Here is a 27,664-nt window from a genome sequence, read left to right on the forward strand (position 1 = left end):
TTCCCACGCTGAACTGTCTCTTTGTTGGTTTCTAGCACTAGACTCCAACAAAATGGCCACCGCGGCACCGAGAGCTTCGGTGGGCGGGGTCTCTGGATCACGTGCGCAGGGATGTCCCGCACTAACTTGTAGCTCTGCTGTACTGTTTGCCTACCCCCTTACATTACATGCGCACTTCCTCCACACAGCACTGTGTGCGCAACCCCTTACTCTGGAGTATAAGTCACAGTACATAAATAAAGTTCTTTTTCTGGGGGGGCGGGGGAGTACACTTTCACTAATGGCGACTGTAGTAGGCACACACCCGTATCCTGTTCGTGCAATGCCAAAAAGGCTTTGTGGTAGCCCTTGGGGGGTGTTGGTAGTGGGGGTATTGTTTCGGTAAATGAGGGGTTAATGTTAACCCTATAGTTCGTGACGCCAGGCTGAGGGCTAGTATGCTGAGGTAATTCTCCGGCCTATCGCCGCCCTTCCCAGTAACGATAGGTGCATGCAATAAAATGACTGAAGATCAACAAAATAGTTGAACTTTAACTTGAAGAACTTTACTTAGATGCTTGCGGTACATCCAATGAACAATAACAGTCTCAGGCAAACAGTCTCTATATACCTCAATGACTGACAATTGTTGCGGACCTTGGATGAAATTAAAGTCTCTGAATTTTGGGTAATTATTGCAGATCCGTCTGGATTTAGGGGATAGATAAGGTCCGGTGACCCTGCAGAGTGCTTAGGGATTGATACACTCGCGATCCTGAATATATCAGCCGTTGCTGAATATATCAGGCCTAACTCACTGTGATAGACAGCTGCGCAGATCCTGCTCGTTTGACAGCCCGGGAACAAGAGCGAGAACAATGGCCTGCCGCTCCCTTATATGGGAAGGGGCGGGGTGAATCTGATTGGTCCGAACAGCCGTCATTCACTGTTACAAAGTGTGATGGGATTGTCTACGACTCAGGGACCTCCAAAGGTCCTTAAGCAGAAATACCATAGAGTTCACCTGACCACGTGACCCGAAGGTCCTGCTACGCTATAGACAGGTAATTAACTATTTATAGACATTGATATCATATTTACATGCTTCCTAAATAAACTATTAGCGCAATAACTATCTGGATGAGAGGTGACCAGGGGTGAACTAGACAATGGGGACCCCGACGTCCTAGGGACTCTGGCTAAGGGGACCCACACACGCAGGTACCGGATAGGATACGGTACCGGGACTCCACACATGTCCTTCTGGTAAGCACAAATTAGGGGATTTAGAAATACCTGGGCCTTGGAAATATTGCACAGTTGGCCATCGCAACCAATCCAATTATTTATTTAATTATACAGTGGGCTAGTTACAAAACTAAGAAGGCATAAGATTGTTTGCTATGGGTAAATAAACAAATTTCCATCAGGACAGGTTTGAACTGTGATCTCCTTGTAGCCTCTGACCAACCCTGTGCTTCCATAGGCAATCGGCTTTTGCCTCTTGCTGCAGCCCCCCAATCAATTGATGACTGCACTACACTGACATTCATCAAGAGCTATAGTATGATGGATTAGAATGTTGGTCATTGTGACTCCCATGTTCAGTAAAGAACTATACTGTATGAGATTTCACACATCACATACAGTACACACAATACACCACATAGCACCACATTCACAAAGCAGCATTGAACACATTATTGGACCAAATTCAACTCCTTGCATACTTACACAGTCAAGGTCTGTGCTGGTAGCAAGAATTTATAGACATCCAAAACATGTAGGTCCCAAGGTGATTTATACACACATCATACAATACACAAACAATTGTAGTCATTGGACAAACTTGAAGGTGGCCATGGTGCTAGTTCCTCAATATGCCTTTGTTCTGTGCCTCATAAACCCTCTTGGAAACATTATTTAAAAAAAATTGACTCGACATTGTTACACACTGCGCTTCAGCCGCAAGCACCGACCGTGAGCGCAGTGTGCTCTTGTCCCCGACAGCCGGCGGGGCTGGGATTCGCATTGTGGTACGTACCCGCATGCGAATCCTGGCCCATCACTCACCTCATCCCGCTCCTGCAGCTCTCTCACTCTCTCAGCGCTTGCATCCCCATCCCTTAAGACGCGCACGCACAGGAGCTTTGAAATTTAAAGGGCCAGTACGCCCATAATTAGTAAAAGCACCTGACAGCACATTACAAGTGGTTGCACCTCCCACCCCTCCCCCGCCGGATCTTCAGTGCCTATTGCCTGAGAGAAAGCATTCCCTATTGCCTGTTTTGCCATACCCATGTATCCTGACCTTCCTGCTACATTTTTTGACTACGAACCTTTGCCACCTGCCTTGACCTTCTTCTACGTTGACTACGCTACAGTCTCCTCCTTCGGTACCTCGCCTTGCCCAGTGTTACCAGTGTGGTCGAGCCATGTCGGGTATAGCGACCTGGGTGTCACCTGCCACAGCAAACCCATCCTGCCTTGCGGCGGGCTCTGGTGAAGACCAGCGGCACCTTAGACTCCACTCCCCGATACGGTCTGAGTCATCAGCCACACCGGTAGAGGATCCACATCCACCGGGGTTCCTGTCTTTCATTACAGTAAGATCCGGCCATGGATCCCACTGGGGTTCCTCTGCCTGACAACACGGATCTTGCTTCTATCATGGCGCTTCAGTCACAGCAGTTGGCCCAGCAAGCACAGCAGCTTAACCAGCTATCCGCCATGATCTAGCACTTGCTATCTGCCCAGCAGCACCCACCACAGCCACAGCCTCCTCCAGCTCCAGTACAGCCTCCCGCTGCTAGTGTCTCCTCCGGAACCAAACTTGGTTTGTCACTTCCAGAGAAGTTTGAGGGTGATCCCAAGTCCTGTCGTGGTTTCGTGACGCAGTGCTCCATGCACATTGAACTCATGGTCGACCAGTTCTCCACGGAACGAGCAAAGGTAGCCTTCGTCATCAGTCTCCTATCTGGTAGGGCCTTGGCCGGGACAAATCTACTGTTGGATCGCAGTGATGTTATCACTACCAATCGCCAGGCATTCCTAATGGAATTTCATCTTTGAACCTGCCCGAGCTTCCTCTGCTGAGGCGGCTTTGCTGAGTCTTTCCCAGGGCAACTCCACTGTGGGCGAGTATGCCATCCGGTTCCGGACCCTGGTGTCAGAGTTGTCTTGGAATAATTAAGCTCTCTGTGCTACTTTCAAGAGAGGATTATCAAGTCAAATGAAGGATGTCCTCGCTGCCTGGGAATTGCCCTCTAACCTGAATTAACTCATACAATTGGCATCCTGGATTGCTATCCGTTTCTCTGAGTGACGAGAGGAACTGCGACAAGAAAGGGAATCTGCACGACCTCGGCGCTTTCCTCGTCTGGCACCAGTTTTCTAGCAACCACAGCAACCTTCTATGTTGCCTTCCGCAGTGGAGGCTATGCAAGTGGATCGGTCTTGCCTGACCAGCAGGAAAGAACTCGATGACGAACCGAAAATCTATGCCTATACTGCACCAGTGCAGACCACTTCCTTAAGGATTGTCCTCTGCGTCCACAGCCACAGGGACATGGGGTTCATGGGAGAGGCCTCCCTAGGTTTGAGTTCCACCTCTCCATGATTAAATCTGATGGTCCAGCTTCTTCTGCCTTCTAAAGAGATCATCTCTGTTCTGGCTTTACTTGACTCTGGCTCAGCGGAAAACTTTATTGATGCCTCCCAAGTCCACAGGTATCATCTTCCGGTGTCCCGCCTCTTAAAACCACTGTATATCTCTACGTCAATGGAGAAAGACTTGACTGTATCGTGCTATATCGCACAGAACCATTATCTATGCAAGTCGGAGTCTCCCACACCTCTCACAGGGAGTTGAAATCTTGTTGAAATCTTCGTCTAGTCCTCTGCCAGGTTTACCTTTGTTCCTCCAGGACTTTGCTGATGTCTTCAGTGAAAAGCAAGCTGAAGTCTTGCCTCCACATCGTCCTTACGATTGTCCAATTGATTTACTGCCTGGAACCACACCTCCCAGGGGCCGAATCTACCCCTTGTCAGTTTGGGAAAACCAGGCCATGTCAACTTACATCCAGGAGAATCTTCAGAAGGGGTTCATCAGGAAGTCCTCTTCTCCTGCAGGAGCCGGGTTCTTCTTCGTGGAAAAAAGATGGGTCTTCCACTCGTCATTATGAGAGAACCTCAAAATAAATATAAAGGTGTGGGGGAAGTGCTATTTAAGACATAACTTTTATTATATGCTTACTAAAACACACCAATTTGTGCAAAGTGATTATTCCCAAATAAGAATAAAATCATGCGACACAGGATCCGTTAGGACCACCACCCATCTGGTGGATTTATCATGAATCTTATGTGTAGATACAAATCTTTTGTCATGAATCTCTAATAAAAAATATAATTCTCAACGCGTTTCTACTCCAATTCAGAGTGTCCTCAGGAGAATGTCAAAATCATAGAGATAATAAGAGTATCACATTTAAATTTAAACAAGCATGGTTATACTGAGTGACTCACGAAACAGGGTATCACTCAGATGGTGTGATCTATCCCAGCTGAAACAGGAGAATGCCGGCATGACCTAAAAAGAAAACCAACAATACAGTCAGCCCAATATATGGACTTGCACTTAATGTAGTTTCTGTAGGGCTAAGAGACTCACAGTCCTTGCCGTGGTTCCGGACACCTAAAAATAAAATAATATATTCCTATCAATAAACATAGGTTCCGCTGTACCTGCAATGTAAATCTAGCATATCGCCGCTAGTGCGCTGTACTCACTATCAGCTGGTCTAAATGCCGATCACAGGATCCCGGGAGGTGCGCAACCCGCAGTGGCGGGGAGCCGGAGTAATTCTAACCGGCTGCGATGCGCTCACCTTCCGGGTCCCTCGGCGTCTGGCGTCATATCCTGGCGCCTTCGTGTGATGCCGGCTGTACCCACCCCGCTCTGACGCCCACAGGAGGCGGATCAAGATGCCGAATACACCACTGCAGTCCAGGGCCGGATTAAAGTATAAGTGGGAGTGACTTAATGCTAGTTATAGAGTGTATTAACTCCTGTCTGACTGGTTATGTATTGCTAATTAAGCCAATGGGGGTAAAAACAACAAAATGGCATTAAAATACTCATCATGCAAAAAATGCCAAAACGGGGGTATATAAAACCAGTCGTGAGCATGCCGCAGTGTTGGGTGCACATTGAATTGAGATGGGCACATTGAACCCTAGAGGTCTCAATGACCAACTAAGTTTTGCCCCCTTTTTGTGAGGTCCCCCTCAATAAAGGGTTCTGGTCCCCCTTATTGGTGACTAATAGGTAGTTAGTTGAGACCCTAGTGGGTCTTCAAGCTAGTGTCACCTGACGTGAGGAGGAACATGAGCGGGGCCGCCCTTATTAGGGCCTTAACGCCGCCTAGGGCATAGGGCTTGAGTTAGTGCAGGGTGAGTCTAGGATCCCTAGGCCCCTGTCTTTCCCCTTCTTCCCCCTATTTTTTGTTAGACCCCCAGGGGGACCACCCTTTTGTTTGAATGGGGACCAATAGGCATGTCATTTTGGTACATAATTGTTCTCCAGGGGGCTTTGCCTCCTTCATCCGTTTGCTGTTTTCATGTATATACAAGAAAATGTAATAATAAATACAATAGAGGAGTTCTGGACATGGGCTGTTCTTATGTGGGGTTCTCCTGGCTTATTCTTAAGCTTTTGGGATGAGTTTAATCTATTCAGGTTGTTTTATATTAAGACCAACTAAGTCACCTTATTAATGTATATTCTGGTCATACTATTGGGGTATATTCGGTCGTGATCGTTCCGCATGTGTTCCCTTAGCTATCGGGACCCTGTGCCTGTATCATTATTTAAATGGCACCTAACACTGCGGCATGCTCACGACTGGTTTTATATACCCCCGTTTTGGCATTTTTTGCATGATGAGTATTTTAATGCCATTTTGTTGTTTTTACCCCCATTGGCTTAATTAGCAATACATAACCAGTCAGACAGGAGTTAATACACTCTATATCTAGCATTAAGTCACTCCCACTTATACTTTAATCTGGCCCTGGACTGCAGTGGTGTATTCGGCATCTTGATCCGCCTCCTTCGGCATCTTGATACTCTTATTATCTCTATGATTTTGACATTCTCCTGAGGACACTCTGAATTGGAGTAGAAACGCGTTGAGAATTATATTTTTTATTAGAGATTCATGACAAAAGATTTGTATCTACACATAAGAGTCATGATAAATCCACCAGATGGGTGGTGGTCGTAACGGATCCTGTGTCGCATGATTTCATTCTTATTTGGGAATAGTCACTTTGCACATATTGGTGTGTTTTAGTAAGCATATAACAAAAGTTATGTCTTAAATAGCACTTCCCCCACACCTTTATATTTATTTTGAGGTTTTCTCATATTGTTTATGCTGGGAGGCAATTTGACCCCTTGTAGGTCTGGATATATACAGTATCTTACATGCTGTTTATATGTCTTCCACTCGTCCCCTTCTCTTATACGAATCAAAGGTATTATAGGCACCACAAAGATCCAGTTTGGAGAAAATCCTGCATCGACTACCGAGGACTGTATAAAATTACAGTAAAAAATTGTTATCTCCTTACTTTAATCTCGGAGTTGTTTGATTGGCTGCGAGGTGACAGGATTTTCTCCAAACTGGATCTTTGTGGTGCCTATAATTTGATTCGTATAAGAGAAGGGGACGAGTGGAAGACTGCGTTTAATACTCGAGATAGAAATTTTGAGTACCTTGTAATGCCATTCGGACTATGTAATGCTCCAGCAGTCTTCCAGGAGTTTGTCAATTAAATTTTTTGGGATCTTCTCTACTCCTGTGTCATTGTCTATTTGGATGACATTCTTATCTATTCGTCCAATCTCCACAAACATCATCTCCATCTCCGTCAAGTTTTACAGCGTCTCTGAGACAACCAACTCTATGCAAAACTTCAAACGTGTACTTTTGAAAAGACCAGTCTACCATTTTTGGGGTATATTGTTACCAGTCAAGGACTTAAAATGGATCCTAACAAATTATTTATACTGGAGAGGCCTCAACCTTCTGGTCTGAAAGCGATTCAGCGCTTCCTTGACTTTGCCAATTATTACTGGCAGTTTATTCCCCACTATTCCACCTTGGTTGGCCCCATCGTGTCTCTTACCAAGAAAACTAGAAATCCGAAGGTCTGGACTCCAGAGGCCGAGGAAGCCTTTAAGCACTTAAAGTCTGCCTTTGCTTCTGCTCCGGTGTTGTCAAGACCGGATCTGGACAAGCCGTTTACTTTGGAGGTGGATGCATCTTCAGTTGGTGCAGGAGCAGTCTTGACACAAATCTCTTGTCCCTCGCTGGTCCCTATTCTTCTCCAGGTTTAACTTTTTTATTCATTTCCGTCCAGCAGAGAAGAATCTTCAGGCTGACGCTCTATCAAGATCTTCTGAAGTACAAGACTTGGAATCACACCTTCAGCATATTGTTCCTCCTGATAGTCTTATTTCCGCAGCACGTATTCAGCATCTGCCCCCTGGGAAGACATATGTATCTCCTCGTCTGAGACTCGGACTCTTGAAATGGGGTCATTCTTCTCTGTTGGCTGGTCACGCCGGTATCCGTAAATCCTTGCAACTAATATCCCGACAATATTTCTGGCCCACTCTGAAACAGGATGTCATGGACTTTGCTCGTTCCTGCTCAGTCTGTGCCCAGGACAAAACACCACGTGCCAAGCCAGCCGGTCTTCTACATCCTTTACCTGTTCCTGACCTGCCCTGGACTAACTAACATTGCAATGGACTTTATTACAGACCTTCCTCCTTCTAGCGGCAATATGGTAATCTGGGTAGTTGTGGACCGATTTTCTAACATGGTTCACTTTGCGCCCTTGCCTGGTTTACCATCTGCACCTCAACTCGCTAAACTGTTCCTTTCCCATATCTTCCGTCTCCATGGATTACCGACACATATTGTTTCTGACCGGGGAGTCCAGTTTGTTTCTAAATTCTGGAGGGCTCTCTGCTCACATCTTCAAGTTAAGCTGCCTATCATCCTCAATCTAATGGTCAAGTTGAGAGGGTAAATCAAGTCTTGGGAGAATACCTTCGCCACTTTGTTTCTGCCCGTCAAGATGACTGGGCCGATCTACTACCCTCGGCAGAGTTTTTGTACAACCAAAAGTATACGAATCCACAGGATCTTCATCTTTCTTTGTAGTCTATGGACTTCCTCCTCGTCCACCTTTTCCCTTGTCTTCTCCCTCCGGTGTCCCTATGGCTGATGAACTTGTACGGAACTTCTCCTTCATCTTGAAGAAAACTTGTCTCTCCCTTCTTCGTGCCATGACCCGTATGGAATTTCAAGCGGACAAGTAAAGCCGCCCTCCTCCCGAATACTCACCTGGGGACAAAGTGTGGTTATCATCTAAATACATCTGCTTCAAAGTACCCTTTTACAAAGCGGGGCCAGACTATTTGGGTCCTTACAAAGTCAAGAAACGCCTAAATCCAGTGACTTATTCTCTTCATCTCCCTTCCTCCCTTTGGATCTCAAATTCTTTTCACGTTTCCCTCTTGAAACCCGTCATCTATAACCGCTTCTCTAAAAAGGACGTTTCTCTTACTCCCATCTCGGGTACTTCGGATGTATATTCGGTCAAAAAAATTGTGGACTCCAAACTCATCAGAGGAAAACGTTCCTTTCTTGTAGATTGGGAGGGGTTCGGACCAGAGTAGAGGTCTTGGGAACCATGGGATAAAATCCTAGATCAAGACCTTCTCAAAAGACCTTTACTTGAGCCGTAAAAAGAGGGGAAGACCAAAGTGGGTGTACTGTTACACACTGCGCTCCGGCCGCAAGCAACGGCCGTGAGCGCAGTGTCCCTGACCACCGGCAGGGCTGGGATTCGCATCGCGGGACGCGCTCGCATGCAAATCCCGACCCGTCCCTCACCTCGTCTCGCTCCTGCAGCTCTCTCACTTTCTCAGCTCCAGTGCGTGCGTCCCAGTCCCTCCGGGCACGCGCGCCGGAGCCTTGAAATTTAAAGGGCCAGTACACCATAAATAGTAAAAGCACCTGATAGCACATTAGTTGTTGCACCTCCCACACCCCGCTGTCGGATCTACAGTGCCTATTGCCTGAGAGAAAGCGTTCCCTATTGCCTGTTTTGCCATACCCATGTACCAAGACCTTCCCAATACATTTTTGACTACGAACCTTTGCCGCCTGCCTTGACTTTCTGCTACGTTGACTACACTACAGCCTCCCCCTTCGGTACCTCGCCTTGCCCAGTTACCGGTGTGGTCGAGCCATGTCGGGTGTAGCAACCTGGGTGTCGGCTGCAGCAGCAAGCCCATACTGCCTTGCGGCGGGCTCTAGCTAAGACCAGCACACCTTAGACTCCGCTCCCCGATACGGTCTGAGTCGTCAACCACACAGGTAGAGGATCCACATCCAGTTCTGTTACAAACATATCATTCTTTACCACATACAAGGTAACTATTTGGACAAATTTATCTGGTAAGGTCAGGGGCCCCAGTACCCCTTTTTAAAAAAATGTTAAGGTGTTATTTTTGGTTAAAAACAACCGTTATGTAGCCCCAAATAATGAAACATTTATCTTCTTTATTTAATCAAGACATTTTTGTAATTTTTCCAAACAATATGAAGGATTTCCATGAGTAACTTGGGACAAATCAATTTACACTTGTTTATTTTGGAAGAAACAACCCTGATGCCATAATTGTTCCTACATTGTAACAATACTAGCTGCAAAAGGCTAATCATGGGGAGACTGACAAACCAACAGAGTATGCAAAAAGATTTTATCAAAAAATTATAAAAAAAAAAGGGGGGAGGGTGCCTAAAACTTAACTTTTAATAACTATCAATAAGATGCACCAAAATGATATAGTGCAGAAAGGACCCCAACCAAATCAATATAAACATGGCCGGTTAAAAACCAAGTGTAATTCAGTCTTAAGCGTATTAGTAGAAGTATGCAGCCAACTACAAATCCCAGCAATTTACAAATCCCTACGTGTTTCTGCCAATTTTGATTGGCTTCCTCAGGGGATAATAAAATGCAGTTGTGTATACTAATGGATATAACAGTCCACCAGTAGGTTATTATAATGCTTATAAATATGCCAAACACTATATAGCAACTCTCAGGTTAAGCAGAGCTATATCTGTTCGCATATATATTTTTAACCGGCCATGTTTGTATTGATTTGGTTGTGGTCCTTTGTGCACTATATCATTTTGGTGTATATTATTGAGAGTTATTAAAAGTTAAGTTTTAGTCACCTCCTCCCCCTTTTTTTTAATCATTTTTTGATAAAATCTTTTTGCATCTCTTATGCTGGGAGCTATGGATCCCTTGTAGGTCTGAATCAGTAGCAAGGTTGTTTGGTGTATTCAATTTCTAGTGATGGCTATTCTTGTGACCAGAACCCCAAATTTGGTAGAGTGGTTAACTGAAGCTGAGGAAGTCTTCTCTGCTTGCATTACCTAAGTTCACCCCGTCCTTTAAAATAGCATTGAGAGATTTGGTTTCTTGTCAAACAGTTTGCAATGTCCTTCTGGGAGATACAGGGATTCGAGAGCTATATAAAAAAAATGGTATTGTCCCAAGGGGCTTGAGAATCCCTGTGCCCCCAGCAGCTCGACTTCGCACTCCATCAGTACTTAAGAAGTGGGAAGCTGAGGCCACCAGTACATCTCTGAAATTTCTACCTATTTTGTTAGAAGAACAAAAAAGTAATCTTGCTCTTGCTGAATCTAAATTGAAAGAACAACAGGAGATTGTCTTACAATTTAGGGAGGATCCAGATTATGTAGCAAAAGAGACACAGGCCTATAATTCTATAGAGCGATTTCAGTATCAATTAAAGGAACTGAAGCATTCTCAGTTTGTAAGACACCTCCAGAATTTTCGGAACAACAGAGCCTATAGTGTATTGACTAGGGTTCCCCAATCACGTGATATTGAAACTGAAATATCATCTTCAGAATCGGGTGAGGGTGATCGTGGTAGTTCACATAATAGACGGGTAGGGGGACCTTTCGAGGCTATAGAGGTCGGGGGTCTAACCGCAGTCGAGGAGACACTAGAAAGAAATATCACGATACTGAATGGGGGGGGGGGGGGGAGATGGTTCATCTGTGCCATCATCTTCCTCTCCTTTTTTAGGGGACCCGGGTAGAGATATGAGCCGAGAACCCTACCCACTGCGACCCAAAGAAAATTGACGGTAGATCTCAATACACAGCCGAGTAATACCTTACAAGTGATTAACCTCTCGGGAACTGACTTGACAGAGGAGCGGGTGGGAGTGCTGGGCCGTGGCCTGTCGTTTGTACCATCTGTAGCCTTTGATCATTTTACATGGACCAAGGACCTCCACCTGTTCGCCCGTAGGTTGAAATGGCACAAGTTCCATAAAATTAAAGAGAGGAAGTAACGCCAAGAATTAGGCATAGGTATTCATGATCTTCCGGCTGTGCGAGTTCTAGCGTCTTTACTGGATGACAATAGAAGAATACAGAATGAGGGCCCTTTTAAGTCAAGTAAGCCAAGAAGCAAATCTTTTCCTCCTGTTGGGGACATGTCAAGTATTGATGTTTTTAGAACTAGTATTACGAGATGTGACCTAACTGTCTTTGCCACCGTTGACTGAGATAAGGACTAATCTCTCTAGGACTGAGAGAAGAGCACTTAAGGAATTACAGAATAATAACAAGGCGGGAACATAGTGGTGGGGGGAACATAGTGGGACAAAGGGGGGGAACATAGTGGTGATGAATCGTCAGCAATACATAAAGATGTGTCAGAGATTACTGGATGATAACGAAGGTGCACAAGGGGGTGACCCCACTCAAGGGTTGCCCCATTGTGGTGGGCATAGGAGGTCTAGGATAAAATTTGCTTCCCTCTCAGGCTGTGCAGAGACGTCTGGAGTGGTTTGCGCTTTATACCCGATTCATAGATTACATATTTCTTTTGTGGCAAGGTACGAGGACACAGTTTGAGGAATTTCTGGTATCTCTCAATTCTTATCAGTTGGGTTTATTCTTTACCTTTGAAGTAAAAGTGGAAGCTCTTTCGTTTTTGGATATCTGCATCCCGAAAAATGAAGATGGTAGTCTCAAAATGTCAATATTTAGGAAATCCACTACCGCCAATAGTCTCCTGAGGTGGGAGAGCTGCCACCCCTTAAACGGGGTATCCCGAGGGGGCAGTATCTCTGCCTCAGAAGCAACTGCTCTGATCATCAGGACTTTGTACGAGAGGTGAAAGATTTAAGGAAAGGGGGTATGCAGGATACCCTTTAACATCATGCATATAGAGAAGCCATGAGCACACCCAGGGAGTCTTTACTTACCCCCAAGAAAAAGACAAGAGACCAACAATATGGCACGTATTATTGCTACGTTCGATCAGGGCTCATCAGCCATGAGAGAGATACTGAATAAGCACTGGAGTATCTTCAAAATTATTGACATTGTCCCTGATTATCCACAGATTACTTATAGAAGAGGAGGCAACAATGAAGACATATTTACCCAAAGTCAGTTGCCATCAGACAAAACAGTAGGTCGAACCTGGTTGGAAAGAATCCCAGGGGAGCTTTCCATGTGGAAGGTGGAAGGCTTGTCCCAATGTGAAAAAAAACTAAATGCTTCTTGAACAAAACAACAGGGAAAAGATTCGCTATAAGGGACTTTATCAACTGTGGCACACCATCTGTTATTTATATGAGTGTTTATATGTGGTATGCGCTATATTGGTAAAACTCTTGGAATCTTTAAGAAACGTGTACATTTAATAGACATAAGAAACAAACGTGACACATCATTGGCTAGGCACATCAATGATAGACATGCTGGAAATGTAAGGGAAGTGCAATTTTTTGGTCTTGGGAGACTTTATCCATCAGCGAGAGGAGGAGATTTTGATCGGTTATTGTTGCAAAAAGAATGTCATTGGATACATGACCAACTTAATTTCTCCTGCTTTCTCTAACATAATTTCCAACTGTTATTTTCAATTTTCATTTTTAAGTTGAGGCTGGTTGTAGGGATGTGGCTCCCCTATACGGTGGTGTTTTAGGAAGGCAGTGGAGACCTTAGGAGTTCTTGAGATACACCCACCATCTAGTCTAGCACTGGTTAGGCCAAGTAGGAGGCTGGCGAGCGGGTCTGTCCTTTTTAGGACGGGGGCACCCGCCTACATGTAGGGCCTTTAGTTAGAGTAGGGTAAGTTCAGGCTCCTAAGGGCCAAGTACTATCCCCCTCTCCCACTTGTAGCTATCCCCTAGTCGCATCACCCTTTAACGACAATGGACGTAAATATTCGTCATGGTGAAGTGGTACTTAACGTACCATGACGTACATTTATGCGCTGCCATGATCGCGAGCACCGGAGCAGTGCTCGCGTCATGCACAGCAGGTCCCGCCTGCTATCAGCAGCCAGGGACCCACCAGTAATGGCGGACATCCGCGATCACGCGGATGTCCGCCATTAACCCCTCAGATGCCGCAGGGATCCGATCACCTGGCTCCGACCGTCTCTCGGGGTCTTGTGCTTTGCTCTGAGATTGAGCAGACCAGAGCAGAAGATCACCGATAATACTGATTAGTGCTATATCCTACACATAGCGCTGAACAGTATTAAAAATCAACTAATTGCTATGAATAGTCTCCTATGGGGACATAAAAAGTGCAAAAAAAATTGTAAAAAAATGTTAAATAAAAAAGTAAAACTATTTGAAAAATCCCCTCCCCCAATAAAAAAGCTCTGGAGCCCAACGTCCCTCTCCCCTCAAGCCCCCCCCCCCCGCCGGTTTATCAGCCCAGCACCCCACATCGGGGTAATAATCTTTTGTCACCCGCAAGCGCAGCTTCTCTCCCCCCCCCCCCCCCCCCCCCAAATAATGATCGGCTGCTGCGCTGTATCTATTCCTGTGCCCGGGCTGCAAATAGGGTATTACAAAACAAACTTTAACTTACCGTACCTTCGTCCTCCGTTCCCCCGTTGCTAAGGCACTGGCCTCATGGTCCCTCCGCTGTTATCGCTGCTTCCTGGTGTTGGGACGTCACAGATCCTTCAGTCTATTACCGGCCGCAGCGATGTCCCGCCTCGGCCGATGATAGGCCGAGCCGACTGTCATGTAAGAAGCCGGATGGCTTCTTACATAACAGTCGGCTCAGCCTATCATCGGCAGAGGCGGGACATCGCTGCGGCCGGTGATAGGCTGAAGGATCTGTGATGTCCCAACACCAGGAAGCAGCGATAACAGCGATTCGCTGCCTTTCCAGTGACCCGGAGATACATGTTGATCGAAGGTGTAGGATACACCCCCAATCACCGACTGTATCTATGGGGAGGTGGTGAGCCGAAAATGCCTGGCGAGCCATCGCCTTTTTTCTACTGTGGTGGGGGAGGGGGGCGGTGGCTGGGGGAGGGTGTGTGTGTGGGGGAGAGGGTGTGTGTGGGGGGGGGGGGGGAGTATGTAGTGTGTGCTTGGTGTACTGATGATGAATTCCCTGTACGGCAGCGGAGACGACGCCAGGCGAGGCCACGCACCCCCCCATAAAAGTGGCCCAGGAGTCCGACCCCCCAGACAAGTTTACCGGAGCCCCCTTCCGGTGAACCTGTCTGGAGACCCCCAGAGGCTTATCAGCCACGGATTCCGGTGCTTGTTGCCAACTCCGGAATCCGGATTGACAACGCTGGATTCACTGAAATTTACTATTTCAGTAATTGTTTCAGTGACAGCTTTGTCAATCACATGGAGGAGCAGACAAATCTGTATACCCAGCAGTTCATCGCCCACCACCCTGATTCTTTTTTGGCCAGGTCCAATGAATGGTACGCCATTGATGCAACAGAGATGAGGACATTTTGGGGCCTCTTGCTGCATATGGGCCTGGTCAAAAAGCCAAGTGTCAGGCAGTACTGTAGCATCCTATACCAGACCCCGCTTTACAGTATGGTCATGACACGGAAGCGGCTCGAGGCCATTCAGAAATGCCTTCATTATGCAGATAATGAGGCATGTCCACCCCGAGGTGATCCCACCTATGACCGGCTTTACAAAGTGAGGCCGGTCATCGATCACTTTGGGGCCAAATTTTTGGAGGCCTACGTTCTGCTCAGGGAGCTCTGGTAGATGAGTCTCTTATCAGTTTTAAGGGGAGACTTATTCCGCCAGTATATTCCCTCGAAGCGAGCGTGGTATGGCGTGAAGCTCTATAAACTTTGTGAGAGTACCTCCGGGCACACTTACAAGTTTAGAGTAAATGAGGGATGAGATTCCCGTATTGAACCCCCAGATTGTTCCCCCACTCTGGGTGTTAACGGGAAACTTGTTTGGGACCTTGAGCACCCATTGCTGGATAAGGGTTACCACGTGTACGTGGACAACTTTATACCAGCATCCCTCTGTTCACATCCCTTGCCGCCAGATCCACGTCTACTTGTGGGACCGTGCGGAAAAACCAGAGAAGCCTTCCTCTAAATTTTATCCAGACACCTATTCCCAAGGGTGAGTCCCGTGCCCTTACCCATGAAAACCTGTTGCTGGTCAAGTATAAGGATAAGAGGGATGTCCTTATGCTGACCACAATTCATGGCAACGGCAGTTCACCTGTTCCTGTGCGAGGTACCACAACAACGGTCCTTAAGCCCGATTGTATTTTTGACTACAAACGGTATATGGGGGGAGTTGATCTTTCTGATGAAGTCCTCAAGCCACACATCGCCATGTGGAAAACACGGGTATGGTACAAAAAAGTTGTGGTCTACATGGCACAGGTTGCCATGTACAACTCTTTTGTACTGTTCCAGTACGCTGGCAACACAGGGACATTCCTCCAGTTCCAAGAAGAAGTCCTAAAGGCGACCGGGAAAGAGCAGGCTGGACTTCCCAAGGAACTGAAGTTATAGGTGCCAGGATCGTCCCAGGCCAACACTTTCCAGGTGAGGTCCCCCACACTGGAAAGAAGGGACGAACCCAGAAAAGATGCAGAGTGTGTTACAAGAGGGCGATTCCGAAGGATACCACCACTCAATGTGACACTTGCCCCAATCATCCGGGCCTCTGCATTAAAAACTGCTTCAGGTATCACACTTCCATGCAGTACTAAATTTTCCCACTTGATTTTAATTTTCCATAATTTGACCCCAATGTACCATGTCCAGAGTACATTCCAAGTTTTAACCCCATAAACCACTAAATTGCCCCAAAAAAGTTCCATCAAAAAAAGAAAAAAAAACTTATAAGGCCTCTGGGGGGTATTTTTTTCCAAAAATGGGTCACTGAGTCACTATCATCTGGGACTTTTTTATGTTGCCTCATATGTACCGCGCTCTCTCCACCTGAGTGGGGTGCGAATTTGAGGCAACAGGTTAGGGACGGCCACACACATCAAATTCCCAGAATGATGATTCAGAGCATAGGGTTTGGGGTGGGCATATTTTTTTTAGTTTTGTCTATGCTCTGAGTCATCATTCTGAGAACATAACCTTTTTTATGATTTTACGTCCCAATATACCCCATTTTAGTTATTTAGTGTACCCCAGTTATTTACCCCATGTAATGCCCCTTGAGGGAGGGTCCCACTGTTCTGGCTCCATAGGCAGCAATGCAGAAGCTTAAGGCCCCTGACTGCGCTCCTGCACCTCAGAGACCGGTGTGCACCCACAGAGCTCCTAACGTCCAGATATAAGGTATGTCCTTACTCCAAAGAAATGTACTTACAAATTTATGGTGACATTTTCTCCTAATACCACTTGTGAAAATGAAAAATTGGGGTAACCCCAGCATTTTAGTGTAAAAAAATAAAAATTTTCCTTTTCACATCCCACTTAATGAACATTTATCAAACACCTGTGGGGTTTTAAGGCTCACTGTACCTCTGGGTGTAGTTTTCAAAATAGTATTCCATGTGGTTTTTATTTTTTCTGTTCTGGCATCACAGGGGCTTCCTAAATGCGACATTCTCTCTCCCAAGTCCCCCCCCCCCCTTTCAGCTAAATTTGCAAATGTGACTCCTCTTCTGAGCATTGTAGTGCGCTCGCAGTGCACCTGACATCCACAGGAATTTCCATACTCATAAGAGATAGGGTTACAAATTTTGGGGGGCATTTTCTCCTATTATCGCTTGTAAAAATGTAAAATTTCGGGGAAAACCAGCATTTTAGTGGAAAAAAAAAGAAAATCATTTACACATCCAACTTTAACGAAAAGTCGTCAAACACCTGTGGGGTATTAATGCTCACTGTACCCCTTGTTACGTTCCTTGAGGGGTGTAGTTTCCAAAAATAGTATGCCATGTGTTTTTTTTTTTGCTGTTCTGGCACCATAGGGGCTTCCTAATTGCAACATGCCCCCCAAAAACCTTTTCAGCAAAATTTGCTTTCCAAAAGCCAAATGTGACTCCTTCTCTTCTGAGCATTATAGTGCGCCAGCAGAGCACTTTACATCCACATATGGGGTATTTCCATACTCAGAAGAGATGGGGTTACAAATTTTGGGGAGCATTTTCTCCTATTACCCCTTGTAAAAAAAATTGAGGGAATACTAGCATTTGCTAGCATTTACACATCCAACTTTAAAGTAAAGTCGTTAAACACCTGTGGGGTGTTAAGGCTCACTGGACCCCTTGTTACGTTCCTTGAGGGGTGTAGTTTCCAAAATAGTATGCCATGTAGGGGGGGGGGTTGCTGTTCTTGCACCATAGCGGCTTCCTAAATGCGACATGCTCCCCAAAAACCAATTCAGAAAAACTCACTCTCCAAAATCCCACTGTCGCTCCTTCCCTTCTGAGCCCTCTAGTGCACCCACAGAACACTTTACATCCACCTATGAGGTATTTCCTTACTCAAGAGAAATTGGGTTACACATTTTAGGAAGATTTTTGTCCTTTTAATCATTGTAAAAATTCAAAAACTGGGTCTACAAGAACATGCGAGTGTAAAAAGTGAAGATTTTGAATTTTCTCCTTCAATTTTCTGCTATTCCTGTGAAAAACCTAAAGGCTTAACAAACCTTTTGAATGTAATTTTGAATGCAGTTTTTATAATGGGGTAATTTATGGGGTATTTCTAATAAGAAGGCCCTTCAAATCTGAACGGGAAAAATTTCAGAAAAATTTCAATTTTGAAAATTTTGTGGAAAATTGCTGCTATACTTTGAAGCCCTCTGATCAGGGCCAGATCATCATTGGCGCTCGCAGGGGGCCCCCGTCACATTCGGGACATCCCTGGGTCCCCAAAAAAATATTTCAGGACACAAGAATGTCCCGGCGGTTACCTCTGTGCGGGAGATAGCGCACGCAGGGACGTCACTGACGTCCCGTGCATGTGCCCATTAGAGAAAAGCGGAGCAGTGAGGAGGACGCGCGCACATGGTAAGTGACCAGCGGCACGTCATCTTTAGTGTTCCGACCTACTGCTATGGTCCATAGGCCATAGCAGTAGATTGTGACCCTGGTGCCCGGGGTCCCCTGACTGGAGGAGCCGTGGTCGTAACACTGAGGCAAACAGGCATACCGACTCCAGCCATACATTATATATGGCTGAAGGCTGTATGTCTGTGGGGGAACTGTACTGCACCTAATGTGAATGAGCTATACTGTACCTAATGTGGGGGAACTGTACTGCACCTAATGTGGGGGGGAAGTATACTGCACCTAATGTGGGGGGAACTGTACTGCACCTAATGTGGTGGAACTGTACTGCACCTAATGTAGGGGAACTGTACTGCACCTAATGTAGGGGAACTGTACTGCACCTAATGTGGGGGAACTGTACTGCACCTAATGTGGGGGAAGTATACTGCACCTAATGTGGGGGGAAATATACTGCACCTAATGTGGGGGGAAGTATACTGCACCTAATGTGGGGGGAACTGTACTGCACCTAATGTGGGGGAACTGTACTGCACCTGATGTGGGGGAACTGTACCTCCAACCTAATGTGGGTTAACTGTACTTCCAACCTAATGTGGGTGAACTGTACTTCCAACCTAATGTGGGGGAACTGTACTTCCAACCTAATGTGGGGGAATTGTACTTCCAGCCTAATGTGGGGAAACTGTACTTCCAGCCTAATGTGGGGGAACTGTACTGCCAACCTAATGTGCGGGGACTGTACTGCCAACCTAATGTGCGGGGACTGTACTGCCAACCTAATGTGCGGGGACTGTACTGCCAACCTAATGTGCGGGGACTGTACTGCCAACCTAATGTGCGGGGAATGTACTGCCAACCTAATGTGGGGGAACTGTCGGGGGGGCCCATCATAATGGCCCTGCGTTTGTCCGGTGATGGTCACTCCCCTGTCCCCGGCGCTCCGGACCATCCTCTTCGGGCTCCGCTACATCGCCATCGCTCTCCTTCGTCGTCATCACGTCGCCGGGCACGCAGTCCCGTCATCCAATAGGAGCGGCGTGCGCAGCGACGTGATGACGGCGATGAAGAGCTATGATCCCAGTGAGCAGAAACGGTCCGGAGCTGCGGGGACACCCCGGGAACGCGGCGACAGCGATGGAGGGCGACATCCAGGGCAGCGGTGACGGTCCAGAGCGGTGGGGACAGGAAGGTATAACTTCCTATACTTTACATTGCACGGATCCCTAAACATACAATGGCTTCAACCAGTGCTGTGGAGTCGGAGTCGAGGAGTCGGACTAAATTTTGGGTACCTGGAGTCGGAGTCGGCAAACAATGCACCTACTAAATTTAGATTGGAATTTAAAGAAAAGCAAGTTTAAATGTCCCAATTCACAAAAAGTTATAATTAATGACTTCTCTACTGTAAGAATAAAGACCAATGCATGCAGTGCCTCATGTAACCGCAAAACGAACACGTTAAGTGACCGTGAAGAAGCATGCTTTTCATGTGCTTCACTATATGGCACGCAACGCACAATTAAAAGCGGCAATACTTATACTTTCCATAGTGTTGTGTTCTGCTGTTACAGGGAACCCATGGGTAATCTAGACTCTCACTGATAAGGAATTAAAGGGGTACTCTGCCCCTAGACATCTTATCCCCTACAAGGGGACCCCACAATATAGCAAACAGCACACACCTGTAACTGCTTCCGGAAGCGCTGGAGGCTGTCAGGCTAATTCCGCCCGACCACGGGGGGCGGAAGATCGTGACGTCACGACTCCGCCCCCGTGTGACATTACGCCCCGCCCCCTCAATGCAAGTCTATGGGAGGGGGCGTGATGGGATAAGATGTTTAGGGGCGGAGTACCCCTTTAATCCCCTATTAGTGAGAGGCTACGTTACCCATGGGTTCCCTGTAACAGCAGAACACAACACTATGGAAAGTATAAGTATTGCCACTCTTAATTGTGCGTTGCGTGCCATATAGTGAAGCACATGAAAAGCATGCTTCTTCACAGACACTTAACGTGTTCGTTTTGCGGTTACGTGAGGCACTGCATCCATTGGTCTTTATTCTTACAGTAGAGAAGTCATAATGTCACGATCGTGACGTCACGATCTTCCATCCCCGTGGTCAGGAGGAATTAGCCTGAGAGCCTCCAGCGCTTCCGGAAGCCGTTACAGGTGGGTGCTGCTTGCTATATTGCGGGGGTCCCCAGCGGCGGGACCCCAGCGATCTGACATCTTATCCACTATCCTTTGGATAGGGGATAAGATGTCTAGGGGTGGAGTACCCCTTTAAATAAATATGTTTATTGCAGGACTAGAGACACTTGTATAAGTGAAGGGGAGTGTCAATAGTTCAAGACTGAAGCTGTAAACCATTGGAAAAACTGCTGCCATTCAGCTAAAGCTATAAACACTTATAAACTCCAATTGTTAGCTTAAACTTTAAACATGACTATGGGATTCTACTAGGGAAATCATGTTTTATAATAAATGCCCCTTCCTGGATCCTCCCACTTCCCTATCTTCAGCAGCAGATCAGCACACAAAAAGGAGAAGGCAGCAGCTTCTGCACAACAAACCTCTCTCTGCTAGAATAGCTTAGAAGAACTTGGTGGAACAGCTTCTTGGATTCAACTGTAAGTGTTTATAAATACATTTCCATATTAATACAGAGGAGTCGGAGTTGGGGAGTTGGAATTACAAAAAACTGTGGAGTCTGAGTCGGAACATTTATCTACCGACTCCACAGCCCTGGCTTCAACTAACGATGGTTCATTTGGAACGAATTACCATCGTATGTTGAGGGACCAATGTACTCAGCCATGGCTTCGGTCTCAGGAACCAATAGAGGGTATATCCTTCCACAGGAAGGAGTGGTACCAGGCAGAAGATCTATAGGGCAATCGTAAGGACGATGTGGAGGCAGAGATTCAGCCTGTTTCTTGCAGAAGACGTCAGAGAAATCTTGGTAAGGTGGCAGCAGGCCAGGTAAAGGAGAAATATGAGAAACAACTTTAGACTGGAGGCAAAGATTTTGACAGGATTGTCCACAGCGAATAATTTCTCCAGTTCTCCAATCCAGTTGCGGAGAATGGCGTTGCAGCCAAGGAAGGCCAAGAGGAATCTCTGAAGTACAGTGTGGCAGAACATAGGATTCAATCTTTTCTTTATGCAATACTCCCATTTGCATGACGATAGATTCTGTATGGAAGTGAACATACAGTCCATTAACAGAGAAGATGAACAAGGGCTTGGCAAGCTGAGTAAAGATGATACTTGTGGACCAAAGAAGCATCAATAAAGTCACCTGCTGATCCATTATCCAAAAAATGCTGTAGCGCTGAAGGAAGACTTGGCTGAGGTGAAGACTTGTACAGAACTAGTTAAGCGTGGAGAAGTAGTATTCAGACCCAGGGACGCCTCTCTCACATACCCTAGATGTGGGCGTTTCCTGGACACAGTGAGCAAACTGTACAGTCCTTGAGGAATTGCTCTGGTCTAGCACAATACATGCACAAATTCTCACTGCGTCGGCGTGACCTCTCCTGTTGCGTAAGACGAGAATGATCCACTTGCATAGCCTCTTCGGCAAGAGGTGGACGTTGAAACACGGGTGCCAGGCGAGGATATCTCCGTGTTCGGGCAGGTTACCTCTCTAAGTGCAGTTCCTCCAGTCTCTCAGCAAAACGCACATCAATGCGTGTGACCAAGTGGATAAGTTCAGTCAAAAAAGATGGAGGATCACGTGCTGTGAGAGCATCTTTAATCCTGCTTGTCAGTCCTTTTTTGAATGTGGCCCACAAGGCCTCATCGTTCCATGCTAGTTCTGAGGCTAGAGTACGGAATTGAACCGCGTAGTCACCAACGGTAAGAATTCCCTTGACAGATGTTAAGCAAAGCCGTCTCAGCAGGAAAGAGATGAAGAGGCACGTGCGGGTTCCTCAAAGACATTGCGAAATTCTGTTAAGAAAGCCAACAAATTGGAGGATACCGGATCACCATGGCCCCAAAGGGGTGTAGCCCAGGCCAGGGCTTTTCCGGGCAGTAGACTAATGACAAAGGCCACCTTCGCATGTTCCGTCGGAAACTGTACAGACATGAGCTCCAAGTCCATAGAGCACTGCATAACGAAGACTCTACATAACTTGGAATCACCATCATACTTAGAAGATAAAGGCAGATGTAGCTGGGAGCCAGAAGACACTGCAGGAACTGATGGTGGGGTTGTGTTACCTGCTGCTGTTGTTGCTGCAAGGCTAATAGCTGTTGCATCATAGCAATCAGTTGGGTAAGTTGCTGCGCCTGTCGCGCCACTTGCTGAGACTGGCATATCACAACGGAGGGAAGATCCGCAACTACAGGCAGGGGTACCTCAGCGGGATCCATGGCTGGATCTTACTGTAACACTCAAGTTTCAGAAGATAGGAACACCGGTGCATGTGGATCTGCTGGACCTGTGTGGGAGATGACTCGGACCGTACCAGGGAGCAGAATCTAAGGTGCTGCTGGTTTTCACAAGAGCCTGCCGCAAAGCGGGATGGACTTGCTGCAACAGGCGGCACCCATGTCACTACCCCTGGCACGGCTCGACCACACAGACGGCTAAGGAATTCGAGGCACAGGAGGAATAAGGCAGCTCATGGTCAGGATAGCAGAAGGTGAGGGCAGGCGGCACAGAAGCGTATTCAAGAAAGTAGCAAATGATCAGTAGGCAGGCGGCAAAGGAGCAAGTCAGGTCACGGCACAGCAAGACAATCACAGGAGTGGCTCTAGGGCAACAAAGATCTGGCAGGGAAGTGTGGGAGGTGGAGGAATTTATCAATGAGCCACAGATTTTACTTCACTAATGGGAACACTGGCCCTTTAAATCTTAAAGCTCCATCGAGCACAGGCCCTAGGGGATGGGTACACGTGTGGTGGAGCAGAGAGGCAGGAGAAGCACCAGGTGAGGGAAGGGCTGGGATTCGCATGCGGGCGCATCCCGCGATGTGAACCCCAGCCCCACCGGCGGCAGCAGTAGGTAAAGGGACTCGCGGCCAGAGTGCATAACGTAACAAAAATAATTAATATATAACTTTATTTTTTTTTAAATTGGCAAATAATCAATAAGGCACAATTAAAAGGGTTAAATCTTGCACTTGGAACACGCATTACATAATGCCACACAACATGTTTCTTGTTAGGTTTTCACATTTGCATAAAGGACCTAAATGGGCAAATGGCACCCTAACCATAAGTTAACAGTTAGTGTACCCTGTTTGGAGCATTGATAAAATTTTATGTCAGGTAGCCTGGCACAGTTCCTAAAAATCTGACTACGATCACACACATAGCTTCCAAGTTGCATCCCAGTCCGCTCATAACGTTCTTAAACTTTCTAACCAAAAAAAACAAGCAAATTCATTTAGCAGGGCAATTGCATGAATAGCCCAGTCACATGGCAATTTCAGCCATTTTACTAGAGCACAACATGTATTATACCCTTTAGAATAAAAGTGGCTTTGGATTTTGGGACAATATGTGACTACCTTTCTTTGAAATCAGTTCTGTATACATTGGATAAATTGGCCTAGAAATCCATGTCAGCAGGATCCTGATGTAAGGCACACCATGGCTCTAGTGGATGGTTTCAAAATGGACCTATATTGGTGACCCTGACAAAAAGAAATATAAATCTTAGGGCCATTTAAAATAAACAATTTTAGAAAAAGGCAAACAAAAGTATATTGACGAAAGTTGAAAGGTCCCAGACAAAACAAATGAAGCACATGTTCAGCAATCAGCAATCAAACGTTCAAGTGCCACCCAAAAAAAAAAAAATTGGGCAACAACCAAAAAACACACAAAATAATAGAAAGTAAAACCGGAAAGTCAGAGTCATAGGGGGAGAGTTACCAATACCTTGACTGCAAACAAAGTGGCTGAGTTTCCCACAGTAACCAAATCAGCTGATGACATTTTTTACTTGCCAAGCTTAAAAACAAAAAAAACCTTCCAGAGACACCCCCCCCCCCCCCATGTCGATGACCAATCATGACCCTGCTGGGTGGCGATCGGGGCCGGCGAGGGTCTCCAACCTTGCCCTGGTCTGGTTGTAGTTTTGCAAAAGCTGGAGGTTGTAGTTTTGCAAAAGCTGGAGGTTTGCCCCCCCCCCCCCCCCCATTCACACGGGCGGGTTTACAGCGAGTTCTGGGGCAAGTTTGAGATGCAGCAAATTTTCAGCCGCAGCTCAAGCTCCCAGCGAGAAACTCACTGTAAACCCGACCGTGTGAATGTACCCTAAAAACACTACACTACACAAAATAAAAAGTAAAACACTACATATACACATACCCCTACACAGTACCCCCCCCCCCCCCCCCCAATAGAAAAAGAAAACATCTTGTGCGGCACTGTTTCCAAAACGGAGCCTCCAGCTGTTGAAAAACACAACAACTCACAGTATTGCCGGACAGCCACTGACTCAAGGCATGCTGGGAGTTTTGCAACAACTGGAGACACCCTGTTTGGGAAACAGTGCCGTAGGGTATTTTTGTGGCGGATTCAAATCCCCAATTTAGGCTCAAATGCGCATGGCGCTCTCTCACTTCGGAGCCCTTATCGTATTTCAAGGAAACAGTTTAGGGCCACATATGGGGTATCTACATACTCGGGAGAAATTGCGTTACAAATTTTGGGGGGCTTTTTCTCCTTTTACCCCTTATGAAAAGGTAAAGTTGGGGTCTACACCAGCATGTTAGTGTAAAAAAAACGATATTTTTACACTAACATGTTGGTGTTTCCCCATAATTTTAATTTTCACAAGCGGTAAAAGGAAAAAAAGACCCCTAAAATTTGTAACGCAATTTCTCCTGAGTACAGAACTACCCCAGATGTGGGCGTAAAATGTTCTGCGGGTGCACAACATGGCTCAGAAATGAAAGCGTGCCATGTACATTTGAGGTCTAAATTGGTGATTTGCACAGGGGTGGCTGATTTTCCGAAATGCTAAATTTTCTCAATTTTCATGAAATTTGGGGATTTTTCACCAAGAAAGGATGCAAGTAACGATGAAAATTTACCACTGTGTTAAAGTAGAATATGTCCCAAAAAAACAATCTCGGAATCAGAATATTCAATAAAAGCATCCCAAAGTTATTAATGCATAAATTGACAGTGGTCAGAATTGCAAAAAAGGGCTCAGTCCTTAATGTGAAAAAGGGCTCAGTCCTTAAGGGGTTAAATAGGAAATAATCACTTTTACATTTTTTGGATTCCAAATGGTTCCAAATATCCATTATAGAAGAAGAAGAGAAAAGGAAAGAGGGAATAAAAAAAAGTGAGATTTATGGAGCAGTAGCACTGTGGGTATAAAAAGGTAATGCAAAGGAGAAAAAAGTATCGGAGCTCCAGATAAATCAAAATTAACCTAAACCGAGGATGTGGGATTGGGTGTACCAACCCCCATCCCACTTAAGACTTTACATCTACTATCCCTGTGCTGCCAGGGTAAAGTTGGAAGTCAATAGGGGGTCTCCAGCGCTGCAGAGCGCACCAGCCGAACATACCCTGAGCATTACAGGCAAGAGAGACTTAACCTCAATCCCCATCCCACTCACAATTTACCATCCCTGCGCCGCCAGGGTAGAGTGGGAAACTAACAAGGGGTCTACAACGCTGCAGAGCGCATTAGTCTGATGCACATCAGCCCTGCTCTCTGCTAGAGACTATCTAACAACTCTTTTGTCATCTTGAACTGTCAGGCCCTGTATGACGCTAGTCCAGTACGGAGAAGCCCCGTTCTGCACATATGTAGCGCTACCAGTGTGTTACCACTAACTTACTTGCCAATTGGGGAACTATTACTATTCAAACTTTCAAGGCTTTATTTATGAACATTCACTTTTATGATATACTTATGAGCATTTGCATAATATTTACGTGATTTTACTTTATTTTATTTATTTGTGGTTTGTCTTATGCAAGGGCCCTGCAGAAGACACCATAATGAGTGTTATTTATCATAAAATAAACTGTTTTAGAATACTATTGGACATCCTCTAATCTGTCAATCCATATCCTTAACCTAGTAGGACTGTCATATTTTCTTGATATTTTTTGGTATTTTTTGACACAATGGGCTATGTGTATCACAGTATCCTTGGTTTAGGTTAGTTTTGATTTATGTGGAGCTCCCATATTTTTTTTCTCCTTTGCATTATGTTCACATAAAAAATGCTAAATAACAGAGTTCTTTTGTCAAAATTATGCAGTAGATGCGTAACCATTGTTCCAGAAAAGCAAACACAAAAGCAAAAAAAAAACACACTGTGCATATTCCAGGAATATCGCCAAAAGTCCCCGACCTGGCTTCATTATCAATAAAACATTAATCTCTGCTCTCACAAGGACAATGAAGACACAGTTATATTTCTGTATTTACATACAAATCCTATCAAGGAAGTCAATGTCAAAGTCCCTTCATGTGTAAGGTGAATTCTACTGTTATCTTAGTACCCCTTCCTAGGTAACGTTTGTTCACAAGAGAGTCATGGAAAACATTCACTGACATTAACACATATACTGTATTTAATACAGAAATGCCTATGTTATAGATTCCTTTTCCCATAACAAAGATCAGGCTAGAGATCTAATTTAATGGAAGGAAGGTTTCTTTTTAACTTCTGCAGCACCACAAATTGATCTAGTTTGCTTCCACCTACAATGACAAAAGAAGAAGTAAAAAAAAAAAAAAAAAAATTCTTTTAAAATGATTTTCTCCTAGACTGCAGGGACCTGCATCGTCACCAGTTATGACAATGCAGTGTGTGAGTAATTCCACCGAAAGATTGAACATGTTTATTCTTTAGGCTGATCAATTTCAGCGGTGAAATTCTCAGCCGCTGAAATTCTGCAGTGTTAATAGGTCTGTGGAAGACCCATTCACACTAATTTAAAGGTTCACTCCACAGAATTCTGAGCAGATTCCTTATGCAGAAATGCCGTAGGAATTCCTTGCAAGTCATAAGCCTTCAACTTAAAGGGAATCAAGCATCAGATTTTGCCATATATAACGCTCTGCAAAGCATTATAAATAGTAAAATCTGCATCCACACCATCCCTGGGGGATGTTCCTGTCCCCAGGGAGGGGTAGTTTGTAAGTCTTCCTCTCCACCTCCGTAAGATGTCCCCTGGGTGGGGAACTATACTTACCTTGTCCTGTAGACTGCACTGTAATCACGCTCTCTCCGCATAATTGACAGCCCAT

General features: G+C 45.7%; 1 protein-coding gene across 1 annotated transcript in view; it reads right to left on the reverse strand.

The window, feature by feature from the left end:
* The window catches only part of LOC130306059 (uncharacterized), a 151,750-nt gene that overhangs the window by 69,430 nt on the left and 54,656 nt on the right, over positions 1–27,664 (reverse strand). Inside the window, exon 2 of the mRNA XM_056552062.1 lies at positions 23,946–24,071. The gene's annotated coding sequence lies outside the window, so the exon portion shown is untranslated. The remainder of the gene's footprint in view (positions 1–23,945; positions 24,072–27,664) is intronic.

The sequence above is a fragment of the Hyla sarda genome, chromosome 1 (assembly GCF_029499605.1).
Source record: "Hyla sarda isolate aHylSar1 chromosome 1, aHylSar1.hap1, whole genome shotgun sequence".
Lineage (NCBI taxonomy): Eukaryota > Metazoa > Chordata > Amphibia > Anura > Hylidae > Hyla > Hyla sarda.